Raw genomic sequence first — 15,975 nt, 5'->3', positions numbered from 1 at the left:
GAAGTGGGGGTAAGAATAGTGCCCATCTCACAGAGTTACTATGAGGGATAAGTGCATTTGTGCTTAGGATTGTGCCCGGAACACAGTAAGCAGTCAAAAATTCCAGTTTTTTTTTGAATTAACTTGGGAATCCAAGAAATAAACTTCACATTTAAGGTCAACTGATCTTCAACGAAGGTAGCAAGACCATTCAATGGGGAAAAGAATAGTCTTTTCAACAAGTGGTACTGGGTTAAGTGGATGTCAACATGTAAACGAATGAAGTTGGACCCTTATCTCACACCATGTACAAAAATCAACTCAGCATGGATCAAAGGCCTAACCTCAAGAGCTAAAACCATAAAGCTCTTTAAAGAAAACAGGTATAAATATTCATGAATTAGGTGATGATTTCTTAGAAATGACACCACAAACACAAGCAAAGAAAGAAAAATCAATAAACTAGACATCATCAAAATTAAAAACATTTCATTTTAAAGGATACCATAAATAAAGTGAAAAGACAAACCACAGAAAGGGACGTAAATTTTGCAAATCTTTTATTTAATAAGAGACCTGTCTAGAATATATAAAAGAGCTATTTTTAAAAGGGCAAGTATCCTGCATAGGCATTCCTTCAAAGAAGATATAGCCAAAAAGGACATGAAAAGGTGTTCAAAATCACTAGTCTTCAGGGAAGTGTAATTCAAATCATAATGAGATACCACTTCACACCAGCTAAGATAACTATAATAAAAAAAGATGGACAATAACAAGTGTTGGAGAAAATGTGGAGAAATTCAGATCTTCAAACACTGTTGGTAGGAATACAAAATTGTGCAGCCACTGTGGAAAACAGTCTGGCAGTTTCTCAAAAGTTCACACATAAAGTTACCACATGATCCAGCAACCCACTCCTAGCTATATACCCAAGAGAAATGAAAACATATACCCTCACAAAAAGTTGTACACAAATGTTTACTGCAGAAAAGACAAAAAGTGGAAATGACTCAAATGATTATAAACTGATTAATAGGTAAATAAAAAGTAGTATATTGGTACAATGGAATATTATTCAGCACCAGAAAGGAATGAAGTACTGATGCATACCACAATATGGATGAACCTTGAAAATATGCTATATGAAAGAAGCAATTCACAAAAAAACATATCATATGATTCCATTCTAATAGGACCACATATTATATGAAATGTCCAGAATAGGCAAATCTATAGAGACAGAAAGTAGTTCAGTGGTTGCCTAGCCCTGGCAGATGATGGGGGGTTGACTAAAGGGTTGCAAGATTTTTTTGGTGGGGGAGGGGTAATAAAAATGTTCTAAAATTGATTGTGCTGATGCTTGCACAACTCTGTGACTATACTAAAACCAATTAATAGTACACTTTATATGGGTGAATGGTGGGTATGTGAAATACATCACTCAAGTTGTTAAAACATTAAAAATAAATTATTAAAATTAAAAAGTCAAAAGATGGGAAAAGTTATGCCATACTAACACTAATCAAAAGAAAGCTGGAGTAGCTACATTAATTTCAAACAAAGTGATTTCAGAACCAGAAAAACTGTCAGGGATAAGGAGGAGCACTACATAATGATAAAGAGGTCAACTCTCCAAGGAGATATAACGGTCCTTAATGTGTATGAACCAAAAAGTTGAGTGTCAAAATACATGAGGCAAAAACTAATAGGAGTGCAAAGAGATATAGAAAAATGCACAAATACATTGGGAAACATCAACACCCCATTTTCAGTAGTTGATAGTTCAGGCAGGCAGAAAATCAGTAAGGATATAATTGCCCTAAACAGCATTATCAATCTGATCTAATTGACATTTAGAGAATACTCCATCCAACAACAGCAGAATACACATCCTTCTCAAGGTCACACAGAACATTTACCAAGAGAGACTATCCGGGCCCCGAAATGCACATTAATAAATTTAAAAGTATAGAAATCATATTCGTTCCCTAGAATTGCTGTAAGAAAGTACTACAAACTGGGTGGCTTAAAACAAAAGAAATTTATTGTTTCACAGTCTGGAGACTGGAAGTCCAAAATCAGGGTGTTGGCAGGGCCATGCCCCCTTTGAAACCTGTAGGGGAGAATCCTTCCTTGCATCTTCCTAGCTTCTGGTGGTGGCTGTCACTCCTTGGCATTCCTTGGCTTGTAGCTGCATCATTCCACTCTCTGCCTCTGTAATCACACAGCATTCTCCCTATGTGTGTTTGTCTTCACATCGCATTTCTTCCAGTCATACTGGATTAGGACCCACCCTAATGACTTCATGCTAACTTGATTACATCTTTAAAGACCCAATTTCCAAATAAGGTCATATTCACATGTTAAGGGGGGTGTGTGTGTATGTGATGGGTTAGGACTTCAGCATGTCTTTTGGGGGACCACAATTCAACCTGTAACAGAAATTATATAAACTATCTTCTCTGAGGCCATGATGGAATTAAACTAGAAATAAATAACAGAAAAATAGCTGTAGAATCCCAAAATATTTGGAGATTAAATACACATTTAAAAATAATACATGGGTCAAAGAAGTCTAAAGAGAAATTTAAAAGTATTTTGAACTCAATGAAAATGAAAATACAACTTATCAAAACCTGTAGGATACAATGAAAGCATCACTTAGGATTTTAGCATTAAATGTATATATTAGAAAAGAAGGTAAATCTAAAATCAACAATCTAAGGTTCCACCTTGGGCAATGAGAGAAAGAAGAGCTATTTAAGCTTAAGGAGAGCAAAAGAAAAGAAATAATAAAAATTAGAACAAATCAATGGAATTGAAAACAGGACAACAACAGAGAAAATCACAGAAACCAAAATCTGGTTCTTTGAAAGGATCAATAAAATCAATAAACCTCTAGCCACACTAACCAAGAAAAAAAGGAAATTACCTGTTCTGTTCTTTTATGTGATGGTCAGTCAGGTCAGTCAGGTGCAACCACAAGAGAAGGTATAGAAGAGGCTCATGAAAACAAAGTTCATTATACTCATAGGTCCTAGAATTGGGAGGCACAGCATGGCATGCAGAGATATATGGAAAAGACTCAGAGTAGTTAGGAGGCAGAAAACATGAGTGAAGGGAAAACCTAGACTACTCTATAGAAAAAGTAAGGCAGAGTGAACAGTTTAGGATTGGCTAGTTTGAATCATTTCAGCAGCCCTTTAAGCTTTAGGGTCTGTTCCTACTTGCTTGGTATCTGGCCCTGGGATGATTAAAATAGAGGAATATTGCCTCCTGAGGTGTACAGGCAAGATAGAGGAGGTATGACTCTGCATTAGTCAGTTGGTATATTTAAGGTACACACCTGGCTGAGCCCTTTGCTATCTCCAAGAATTGGCTATGCCAAGGAGTCCCTCCCCAGCCAGAAACCTTTTTTAAGATGTAAAAACATAATAATATACAGAGGGCTTCCCTGGTGGCGCAGTTGTTGAGAGTCCGCCTGCCGATGCAGGGGACATGGGTTCGTGCTCCTGTCTGGGAAGATCCCACATGTCATGGAGCGGCTGGGCCCGTGAGCCATGGCCGCTGAGCCTGCGCGTCTAGAGCCTGTGCTCCTCAACAGGAGAGGCCACAACAGCAAGAGGCCCGCGTACCGCAAAATAATAATAATAATAATAATAATAATATACAGAAAAATGTTTAAATAAACAATACAATACCATTATCAGAAATGGAATAGGGATCATCTTTAATTATCCCATGAACACTAAAAGGAAAATAAAGGAATACTATCAGCAACTGTATACCCAGAAATTTGATAAATTAGATGAAATGAACCAATTCCTTGAAAGATGCAAACTATCAAAATTCACTCAAGGAGAAATAGATAATCTGAGTATCAAGGACTGAATCAATAACTTTCCAGGAAAGAAAGCACCAGGCCCAGATGGTTTCACTGATGAATTCAACTAACATTCAAGGATGAAATGATACCAATTCTCCACAATCTCTTCTAAAAAATGGAAATAAAGGGAACATTTCCTTTATTCTATGAGTCCAGCATTACCCTAATACCAAAAGCAGTTAAGGACATTATAAGAAGAAAAACTATGGACTGATATCTCTCATGAACATAGATGTAAAAGTCTTTAACAAATATTAGCAGATTGAATCCAATAATGTACAAAAAGAATTATACAACACAACCAAGTGGGATTTATTCTAGGTGAATAAGGACAGTTCAACATTCTAAAATCACTCAGTATAATTTAGTACATAAAGAGGATAAAGAAGAAAAATCATACAAGCATACAAATTGATGCAGCAAAAGCTTTTGAGATAATCCAACAACATTCCTGGTAAAAATTCTCAGCAAACTAGCAATAGAGGGGAACTTCCTCAACTTGATAAAGAGCATCTACAAAATACCTACACCCAGCATCATAGTTAATAGTAAGAAACTGAATGCTTTCCTCCAAAGATCAGGAACAAGACAAGGATATCCTCTCTCATCACTCTTATTTACTCTCACACCTAAAGTCCTAGCTAATAATAAGGCAAGAAAAGGAAATAAAAGGTATACAGGTTGGAAATGAAGAAATAAAATACCTTCATTTGCAGATGACATGAGTGTCTATGGAGAAATCCCAAGGAATCAACAAAAATCTTCTGGAACTTATAAGCAAGATTGATAAAACAAAATGTAGTATATACACACAATGAAATTTGGATACACATTGTAAGATGGATGAAACTTGAAAACATGCTAAGTGAAATAAGCCAGACACAAGAGAACAAATATTGTATGATTCTACTTATATGAGGTATCTAGAGTAGACAAATTCAGAGACAGAAAATAGAATAGAGGTTACCAGGAGATGGGGAGAGAGGGGACTGACGTGTTATTTTTTTAATGGGTACAGAGTTTCTGTTTGGGATGATCAAAAAGTTCTGGAAATGGACGATTGTGATCACTGAACAATGTTATGAATATATTTAATGCCACCAGATTGTAAACTTAAAAATAGTTACAATGGTAAATTTTATGTTATGTATATTTTTCTACAGTAAAAAATTTCCAATAGAGGGGCAGCCTACAAAATACCTGATCAGTACTCCTGAAAACTATCAAGGTCAGGCAAGGCAAGGAAAGTTTGAGAAACTGTCACAACCAAGAGGAGCCTAAGGAAACACGACAAGTTAATGTAAAGTCGTATCCTGGACTGAATCCAGGAGCGGAAAAAGACATTAGGTTTAAAAACCAAAGAAATATGAATAAACTATGGACTTAGTTAATGACAGTGTATCAATAATGGTTCATTAATTCTAACAAATGTACTATACTAATGTAAGATGTTAATAATAAGGGAAATTGGGTGCAGGATATATGGGAACTCTGTACTCTATTCTCAATTTTTCTGTAAATCTACTTCTGTTCTAAAAAATAAAGTCTATTTTTTTAAAAAAAATAAGCTGAAAGAGACTTCTCCAAAAGAATTGTAAGCTAAATCATCTGGGGCATCCTTGTACTGCAAATCAACCAGATTCTATTAAAACTAACCATCAAATGGACAAATATATATGCATTGCTGAAAACTTGAAGGACGCAGAGAAAATTTCTATGTATCCTGCTGACATCTCCCCCTCCAGCTCTTTGCTCCCTCAAATAAACAAAACTGATTCTGTGAATAGGCAATTAAAAATAAAGAACTAATCTGAGAAAATGCCCATAAAAGAACTGTGCTCAGTCTGTGTTTAAGTCAACAGTAATATGAAGGAGCTGAACTTGAGACCCTTGCTCTAAGCTACTAAACGAAATGAAAAAGGCTAAAATACTTCCAGACTGGTAGTGCCCCCAGGCTACCAGCAGAATCAAACACAAATCCTCTTCAGAGAAAAAGATCTCTAATTAAGCCCACCAGATTCCGGGATTAAGATCAAGAAAGTGTGAGTTCACCAACAAAAACCACCAAGCAGGGCTTCCCTGGTGGCGCAGTGGTTGAGAGTCCGCCTGCCGATGCAGGGAACACGGGTTCGTGCCCCGATCCAGGAGGACCCCACGTGCCGCGGAGCGGCTGGGCCCGTGAGCCATGGCCGCTGAGCCTGCGCGTCTGGAGCCTGTGCTCCGCAGCGGGAGAGGCCACAACAGTGAGAGGCCCGCGTACTGCAAAAAACAAAACAAAACAAAAAACCCACCAAACATAAAGGAAACAAATCACCATTAGTGAAAAATGGGAAGAAATAATAAATATTTAGAACTCCCATGAGAGATATTAAAATTGTATCAGCTGTGAAATGTAGAATATCTATTTAGAAAATATTTAAAGAAATAAGGGATAGAATCATAATGATGAGCAAGCAACAAGAGACTATCAGGAATGACCAAGCAAATGTGACAAATATTCAAATTAAGCTTTCAGACATCAAATACACATTTGTTGAAATGAAAACACTCAGTGGATGGGTTGAATTGCAGATTAGACACAGATGATTTGCAAAGCATAAAATATCTAAGAAAATTATCCAGAATGAACAGAGAATGATAAGGACATGGGAAATACAAAAGAAATGTTAAACAATTGCAGAAGTTAGACTGAGAAGGTCTGACATATAAATAAGCAGATTCCAAGGACAGATTTTCAGAATTGAGAAGCAATATTACAAAAGTTAATTACTTAGAATCTTCTAGGATTTAGGAAAGAAATGAATGCACAGATTCAAGAAGCACAGAGTGTCACAAAGAGGATAAATTTTAAAATCTATTTGCCTGTCATAAAATCCAAAACACCAAAGAAAAAGAAAAGATCTTTAAAGCAGCCAAAGAGAAAAAAGACAGACAACCTAGAAAGAAGCAATTAGACTGAAAGCAGATGTTTTAATAGCAGTACTGGAAGCTAGAAGACACTAAAATAATGACTGAAATCCTAGGATAATAAGCCCCATTATAAATGAGAATTTGGGCCAAATATGATTGGTGATTAATCACCAATTAATCATTAATGATTGGCTGCCTTTTGCCTAGCCCCAAATTGGTTGGGATAAACTTTTATCTTCTGGGATAGGAATGTGGGTGGGGTACAGGATATGGAGGAAAGGGTAAGGCTGGGTGAGAAAAAAGTAAGCACACTATCCCAGGAAACAGGGAGGCAGGGGCCCTCTATTGCCATTATTCTTCTAGCTAAATCTCCTTTGATTAGACTGACTAAATGGGCCCCAGCTAAACAGGAGGTTACTATTAATGCTGCCACTGACCTGGAAGTTCCAGCCAGTGAGACAGGATCCAGAATTGGCACCACTGATGTTTATTTTGAAGCAGACAGCCACCACCAAGTGGTGCTAAACCACAACCAGGATGAGCAAAGATTTTAATTATAGAGCCAGACCACTAGAACTTCTAGCCAATCAGCTAGACAGACTCAGATGACTCATTTCTTTAATTTTCGCAATAAGCCCACCCTTCTTTTTACACAATTGAAATTTTCCATCTTCATGAATCTTATTATGAGGGGGTTTTATTATACCCTCAAAGTGATCAAAGAAAATAATTTCAGTCTAGATCTGTGTACTCAGTCTCTAATATTATATTGCAAGAGAGAGGGAGAAATAAAGATATCTTCAGATAAATAAAACCTAAGAGAGTTACCACCCACATACTCATACTAAAGGAACTTCAAAATGATGTAATTCAGGAAGAAAGAAAATAATACCAGAGGAACATTTTGAGAGGCCAGAAGAATGGTAATCAAATAAAATGGTAAATGTGCAGGTAGGTCTAAATAAATAATTTCTCTAAAATTCCTATCAATAATAATGCCTACCATGTGGTGTTTTTTAAAGAAAAAAGTAAGACTAAAAATTGTATTCTCATCAAACTGGGAGTAGAAGGAAACCTCTTCACCCTGATAAAAAGCATCTCAAAAAAAAACTATATCTAACTTCATATTTAATGATAAAAAAGCAAATGCTGTTCCCTCATATGAGGAACAAAACAGGAATTTCTACTCTCACTACTCCTATTCATAATCATACTGGACATTATGAATGATGGTTCTATCCTGTGCAATAAGGTAAGTTAATCAATCAAGCAATCTTGGAAAAGAGGAAGTAAAACTGTTTCTATTCACAAATGACATGATTGTCTGTTTCGAAAATTCTGAAAAATCTACCCCCCGAAAATCTATGGAGCTACTTACTGAGTTTGGCAAAGTTGTAAGATACAAGGTCAATATACAAAAACTAATTGTAATTCTATATACTAGCAATGAACAACTGGAAGTTAAATTTTAAAATGCAGCACTATTTACAATAGGACCAAAAGAACATGAAGCACTTAGGTAAAAATCTACCAAAATATCTGCAAAATCTATATGCTGAAAACTGCAAATCATTGATGAAAGATTTCAAAGAAGAGCAAATAAATGGAAAGATATTCCATGTTCCTGGTTTAGGAGACTCAATATTGTGAAGATGTCAGTTCCCTCCATTCAACATCCCAGCAAGATTTTTGTGGAAATCAACAAGCTGATTCTAAAATTTATGTGGAATGACAAAGGAACTAGGCTAGATAAAACAATTTTGAGAAAGAAGAGCCATGTTGGAGGACTCACAATACCTAATTTTAAAAGTACAGTAATGAAGACAGTGTAGTACTGACAAAAAATGTAGACATGTGGGTCAATGGAAGAGAAGAGGGTCTAGAAGTAGACCCACACATTTTAATAAAGGTGCAAAGGCATTCAATGGAGCCAGAGAATAGGCTTTTAAACAAATATTGCTAGAACAATTATAAATCCATGAGAAAAAGTTAACCTTGATCCACACTCCATACCATATAAAAAACAAAAAACAAACAATTTGGCAGTGTTTTATAAAGTTAGATATATGGTTACCATACAACACAGCAATTTAGTTTGTAATTACCCAAGACAAATGAAAACATATATCAAAGACAAAAGGCCATATACTATACGATTCCACTAATACTAAATTCTGGAAAAGGCAAACCATAGTGACTGAAAGCAGATCGATGGTCACCTGGAACTGGAGGAGGGAGGAAGGCCTTGACTGAAAAGGGCCGCGAGGAATTTTTAGTTGTTGGAAATGTTCTATACCTTGATTGTGGTGGTGGATACCTGAGTGCATATAAGTGTCAAAGCTCATTAAGCTATACACTTAAAATGGGTGAACTTTACTGTGTGTAAGTTATTCCTCAATAAAGCTGGAGAAAAACAGATTGGTTAAGACATTCCTAAAAATTCCTATACTCAGTCTGACTTGTTTGAATCACTTTTCAACTGACTCAAGGATATCCATCCTTCTCCATATAATACTTTCTTCTGTATCATCAAGTTTAGCTGTGCAACTTTTATTGAGTGCACTACTATTTTCTCCAGATTTTCTTCCATGCTTCTGACTCCATTTTGCAAGTTTTGGAGTGAATATTCAAGCAGTGATGATCACATTGTTTCTGCCACTTATCTCACTGTAACTATAAGATGCCTTCTGACTTCAGATATATTAAAATGTGAAGAAAAAAAAGGACATGTTAGAACTGAAATGTGGTAGAAGAAAGAATGTTTAAATCCTCGTGAAACTAACCTTTTATTATTATGTAATAATCTATCTCCAATAATGCTTTTTAGTTGGTCAATTTTATATGCTATAAAAATAACTAACTTGGCATTCTTTTCATTGGTCATTTTCCTGGTCTCTCTTTTCCCCATCTTTTTACTTTTGGACATAAGTCCTGCTTTGCCAATTCAAGGACTCTAAAAAGCCAATGCTGGTGTTCAGCAGAGTTTACAATGCCCAATGGGAGAGAAGTGGATATCTCACAGAGCAGTAGCAGTACCTTTAAGGTAAGATTTGTTTGTAACTACAGGACAGACACCTCTAGGGACTCCTAGTAATAACTGAAGGACACTGCAAAAGTGCGTAATGTCCTCTTTAAGCAGGTGGAGCAAAAGCCAGCCACATCTGAGTATTAATGTAAGAACGATTCCTACCTCTGACCCCAAGTGACCTAACTCAGGATACAAATGTGCAAAGTATATAAACATATTTAAAAGCGAGGAAAGATTCCACTAAAATGTCAGCCTTTGTTATCACATATGATTTTTTAAAATCTGTATGTTCTAATTTACTAAAAAGAGCACATATTACTTTTGTAATATGTACAATGCTAAAAATAAAATGAAACACATATGAAGTTACCCATCTAAAATACAGTGGAAAGACTGAGCAATAAGCAGACTGGGAAAAGATCTCTGGATTTGGCAAGAAAGAAGCCACTGGCCTCAGGGAGGATATTTATAGTAAAGTAGAAGAATTAGAAGCCATGTTATAAGGGAATGAGTGGAAGGCAATTACTATCAACAATATGTTTGAGGAATTTGGTGCCAAAAGATGGTTGCATAATTCTTTTGAATCCATCCATATCCCAAAATCTGAAGCTTAGGCCTGACCAACTGAATTGCCTCTTGCCAATTTCTTTACATATGGCACTTTAAATTTTTACCACATCATCTCTTTTTGCTAGATTTTTTCCCACTTTTTGTTACATTTTATTTTAAATAAGTCATTTAAAACTCACAATTTTAATCATGGTCAAAAATTTGTTTTACTGATATTAATGTAACTTTAAAAGAAGTTTCTCACAATTCAGAAAGCTGTAGGTTATAATTTTCAAAAGTGTTCTCTATTAATTTAGAGTGCTAATATGGTTTTGTTTTTTTCCCCAGTGTTTTTATAGATATCAGAAATTCAGCAGTAATTGTTATTTTCATTTTTTACTTAAAAACATCCAAAGCTGAACATTTCATCGTGGCATCATTGGGAAGTGACTATTCATTTTTCAACATAGCTGTCCTGAAGGGAAATAGTAGAACCAAAAACAACAGCATATACATTAATTTAATTAAATTGAATTAAAACAAACTTATAAAATCTGAGTATTTCTCAACAAATGCAAACAATATAATAAATCAAATATACTATACACCAAAATGCATAAAGTAGTTATAAACGGAAAACAAGTACAGTCCAGTCAGGGCAATATGAAAAGGACTATGGAACTCACTTAATTTATTTCTTCCTGGTCATAAGTTTAGTAGAAAAACTTTAAATGTGTTTTCCAGCTTCAGTTATCAAAGAACTTTGTGACAAAATTCATACAGGGAAAGTTCTCACTTTCTCTTCACCGCAGAAAATGGTGCTGTTATTAATATATGGATTAGCTCTTCAATATTTTATGATAAGTGTAGATGCCTATGTAAATCCTGTTTATTCAAATTACTTGCTTTCAAATTATTATGAGAAAAAATATTTTTTATAATATTAATTCAATACATGCACCCCAATCTTCATAGCAGCATTATTTACGATAGCCAAGATATGGAAGCAACCATAAATGCCCATTGTCAGATGAATTGAATATTACTCAGCCATGAAAAAGAATTAAATTCTGCCATTAGCAACTACATGGATGGACCTAGAGAGTATTATGCTTAGTGAAATAAGTCAAAGACAAATATTGTATGTTATCACTTATATATGGAATTTAAAAATAAAACGAATGTATATAACAAAACAGAAACAGACTCACAGATAAAGAGAACAAACTGGTAGTTACCAATGGGGAGAGGGAAGGGGGAGGGATGAGAGAGGGGTATGGGATTAAGAGACACAAAATACTATGTATAAAATGAATAAGCAACAAGGAGATATTGTACAGCACAGAGAAATATAGCCGTTATTTTGTAATTACTTTAAATGGAGTATAATCTATGAAAATACTGAATAACTCTACAGGTTGTACACCTAAAACTAATATAATATTGTAAGTCAACTATTCTTCAATTTAAAAAAAAGTCAACCTTTTATAAGAGTCACACTGAATGAATAAAATGAATAGTCAAGAAAAATTTCTTTCCATCTCACCACTGTCCCTAACTAAGCATGTTTAATAATCTATTTGGGGAGGGAGAGATGATTTCTGGATGTTCTTCTTCCCCAGAAGATTGACAACTGGCAGCAAACAAGACACATTCACCCACACTATTCTTTGTTATGTAATTTTCAGCAGCTGTTCCCTACCTTCAAACATTGTGTAATTAATGTCAGATGAGGTCAGAAAAGAGTGTGTAAAATCCATAGCCCTTCTTGAGCAAAAGCTGAGCCTTAGCTTTAATTATTCAAAATTTTCTCTATGCCAATGTTTATGTGTAATAATTATTAGACCTGGTTGAAAAGCTGTACCATATTTTGATCTGTCATCCCCCAAATGACAGAGGTCTCCTCAAGTCCTGCCCTGATAATACCAATCTTCTGGTGTCTTTCAGATAATACTTGTTACCTACAAAATGACTAAAAGACTCAGCTGTCAGTCAAGTCATAGAGGGCACGTATCATCTCTCACAATACCTCTCTTGAATAAGGAAGTACTCTTTGATAAACTTTTGAAACAGTGCTTTTGATTTCCTCCACTTTAAATGGAACTTGCCCATTCAAAACTAGTCTTTCATAATTCAATTCTGCAAATATTTGGAAAAAATTAGGAATGTTTGTAATTCTATGTAGTCACCACATGTATTTTGAAATAATGTTTTGGGGTGATGAGAATGTATAAAACAGAGCATTTAGCTATGGAAACATTGTGAAAACAAGCAGGAGTTCAAAGGATGTTGTGAATTCCGGACCTTTATCCAATAATATTCGTCACTTTGAGCGTGACACGAATAAACATTTGCAGTTGATTCAATAATATGGAGCTAGAAACTAGAAACAGAAAAGGTTTATTGGGGGGCGGGTAGCTAATGAGAATTCAGCTCAAAATGTGCATGACGCAAACACAGCTTGGTAATTGTAACCATCAAAGATATCCTTAACGTTAACTAGAATGGAATCCCAACCTACTTAAAGTATTTTTAAAGTTTCAGATGAAATTATACTATAGAATCATCACATTTTAGAGGAGTACAGTATTTGGCATAGGCCCTTCATTTTCAATAATTAGGAAATCAACCTTTTAAATCTAGAGAGATTTAAAAATTCATTCAAGGTTACATGGGTCATTAACAGTAACTTTGGGGTTAAAAGCCAGGTTTTTATGACCGCCAACCCCACTGTTTTTGATAAAATTTTAAATTAGAGTAATACTTTAATTTTATAACCACTATAATAATTTATTTTTCTCTAAAGTGTTTCAAAATCAGAATTTAACCCTTAGACATGTTAAAAGTACAAAGTTTAAGAAAACAATCCTGTCCTGACATTCTGTCTGTAGCCAACTATAAAATGTATAAAAATAAAATACATGCTATTTCCGAGGTATAAATTGGGCTGCGTAGGAAAATCCATTACATATAAAGCTATATGTTAGCAGTTTATAAAATGTTTAAATGATGTTGGAGGAAATGAGACTGAAAAAATGTAAAAGTCAAGACAACAATATGATAGAATTTGTGATTCAGAAAGGGCTAAAACATGTAATAGTTGTTATAGGAATTCAAGAAGGGAAAGCTCCTAAATGTCTTGAGAAATAAGGAAAAACTTCACGGGGAAGGAAAAAATACATTTGAAGGATTTGACCTGGGCCTTAAAGAATATGTAACATTTGGCAAACATTGGGAAACAAAAGAATCATTTGTATTTGGAGGGAAGGGAAGAGGAGACTGGGATGTCCCATACAGTGTTAACAGTGGGTAGCAGGGAGTAATAAGGAGTGAAGGACAGTGAGAAAACGTCGAAGGCTCCTTGAACTTTGGAGAAGTACTATATATTTTTTTTATTTTTAAGGACAATTCATCCAACAGCAGTAAATAAAATGAATAGGAAGAGGACCTCTGTGTGCAGAGGTCCCACCTAAGAAACTGTTTTGGTAATTAGACATTTAAAGCATTTGAAAGAAACAAAATTATACTTTGAAAGACAATATAGTATTGTGCAAAGAACACCCACTTTAGACTCTGATCTGGGTGTGATTCCTGGTTCCACCATCTAATAGGCTGTGCAAACTTGGGTAAGTAACTTACCTACCCTGAGCCTCAATTTCTACTTGTCAAATGGAGAAACCCATATTGTAGAGTTGTCATGACAATCAATAGGTAGTAAATATGATTATTTTAAAATCCTCTAATTCATAGTTTTTGCACATTTAGAGTAGGTTTCACTGTAGTTAGGCCCTGCCTTTGAGAGGCCTCATAACCAGAGTTGTCTGCCAGTAGAATAGAAAGTCTTGTAGGGTAGTGTATTCTTCATCACTAATAAGCATTCACTCAGAGGCTGAATGAGACCACACATCATGGATACAGTAGAAAAAGATTCTGGCATTGGTTGAGACATTTGTTATGAACCAAACATTTTTGTCCTCCCAAAATTCATGTTAAAACCCCACTCCCTAATGTGATGGTATAAGGAGGTGGAGCCTTGGTAGGTAATTAGGATTACATGAGGTCATGAGGGTGGAACCCTCTTGAACAGGATTAGTGCCCTTGTAAGAGTCACCAGAGAGCTCGCTTTCTCTCTCTGCTCTCTGCCATGTAAGAATATAATAAGTCAGCAGCCTGCAACCTAGAAGAGGGCTTCTCAAGAACCCAACCATGCTAGCACCCTCATCTCAGAATTCCAGCCTCCACAGCTGTGAGAAATAAATTTCTGTTGTTTATACACAATCCCATTCTATGGTATTTCTCATATACCATATGCCTGAATAGATAAGACAGCATTGAAGTAGATGATTTCTCCAGTGCTAAAATTCTGTTGTTGAAGACTAAAATAATCTTTATAGATGTTACTTCCTAGTAGGAACTTTAGATCAATCAATCATTTAGCACGTAGCCCATCGAGGAGGTGTTATCTAAACCCTGGTTACTCAAAGTGCAATCCATGACCATGGATTAACAGCACCAGTATTACTTGGAAACTTATAAAATGCAGAATCACAGGCCACACCCCACAGCTACTGAATTAGAATCTGCATTTTAACAAGATCCCCAGGAGATTTGTATGCATGTTAAAATTTGAGAAGTACTGATCTGGGCTTTTTAGGATTGTACGGAACACTCTCATGTTATTTCAATTAATGAGTCTCTATTGTGGATATACAGGAGGAGGTCACTGGAAGAAAAGGAAATCGTCTCAAAAGCCATATAGCCAGGCCATGGAGAACTGGGGTGTCATTAAGGAAACAACAGAACTTTAGCAATCTACTTACTTCCTCATACAGACAACAGTAGACTTTCATTGCTCCCCATTCTAGTGCTCCACGACTCAGTCACTGTCTTTATTGCTACTGCTCCGGGCAAGAACAGTGAAATAACCCTTTCAAAACAAGTGTCTCATTCAAACTCTCCAAGAGAAGTCTTTGTTGGTATTGGCCAGTTACGGGGCACCTGGGCACCACTCTTGGCCAAAGCTCTCACAATAGGCTCACTCATCTGCTTGCCAGGTCATTTGCTACCTTTGGGTCTAATCAACTGTGGTTATGGTGTTGAGATCCTATAAACCTGAGCATGGCCACCTATGCTTAAGGGCTGCTACTGGTCTATTTGTTCAGAAAGGGGCTGTGAGCAGGTCAGGCACCCAAGCATTAGGCCCTATATTACAAGGATCCAAATATTTATCAGTTTTGTATAAGAATATGAAAGAACTTACCTTAGGTAGTTTAGACAATGAGCTGAATTGGAGAGAAGATGGAGAGGGAAAAATAATTCAAAGATATTTAGAAATGTAGTTTTCAAGCACTCTCATCTAGTGTGAAATTATGTTACAGAGCTTAGTCTTTATTAACTATCTTATTTCAGAGTTTGGGTGGAGTAACTAAAATTTTGTGTATGAAAAGCTTATTTTTAAATTTCAAAGTAATATATTTCTGATGTGATGGCAAACATGTTTCCTGCTATTCAGTAACCTGATATAAAAGCATCATATTACAGTAAGAATACTGAAAACAACAGAGATAATAAACAAGAAGTGCCATCAGCCACTGCATTGTCAAGAGAAGTAAATAATTTAAAT

The 15,975-nt window shown here is 35.6% G+C and overlaps 1 protein-coding gene across 7 annotated transcripts in view; it reads right to left on the bottom strand.

Annotated features, from left to right (window-relative positions):
- TEX9 (testis expressed 9) overlaps positions 1–15,975 on the bottom strand; it is a 215,369-nt gene that overhangs the window by 83,547 nt on the left and 115,847 nt on the right. The window lies entirely within an intron of this gene.

The sequence above is a fragment of the Tursiops truncatus genome, chromosome 2 (genome assembly GCF_011762595.2).
Source record: "Tursiops truncatus isolate mTurTru1 chromosome 2, mTurTru1.mat.Y, whole genome shotgun sequence".
NCBI lineage: Eukaryota > Metazoa > Chordata > Mammalia > Artiodactyla > Delphinidae > Tursiops > Tursiops truncatus.
This window is presented reverse-complemented; position numbering and strand designations above follow the sequence as displayed.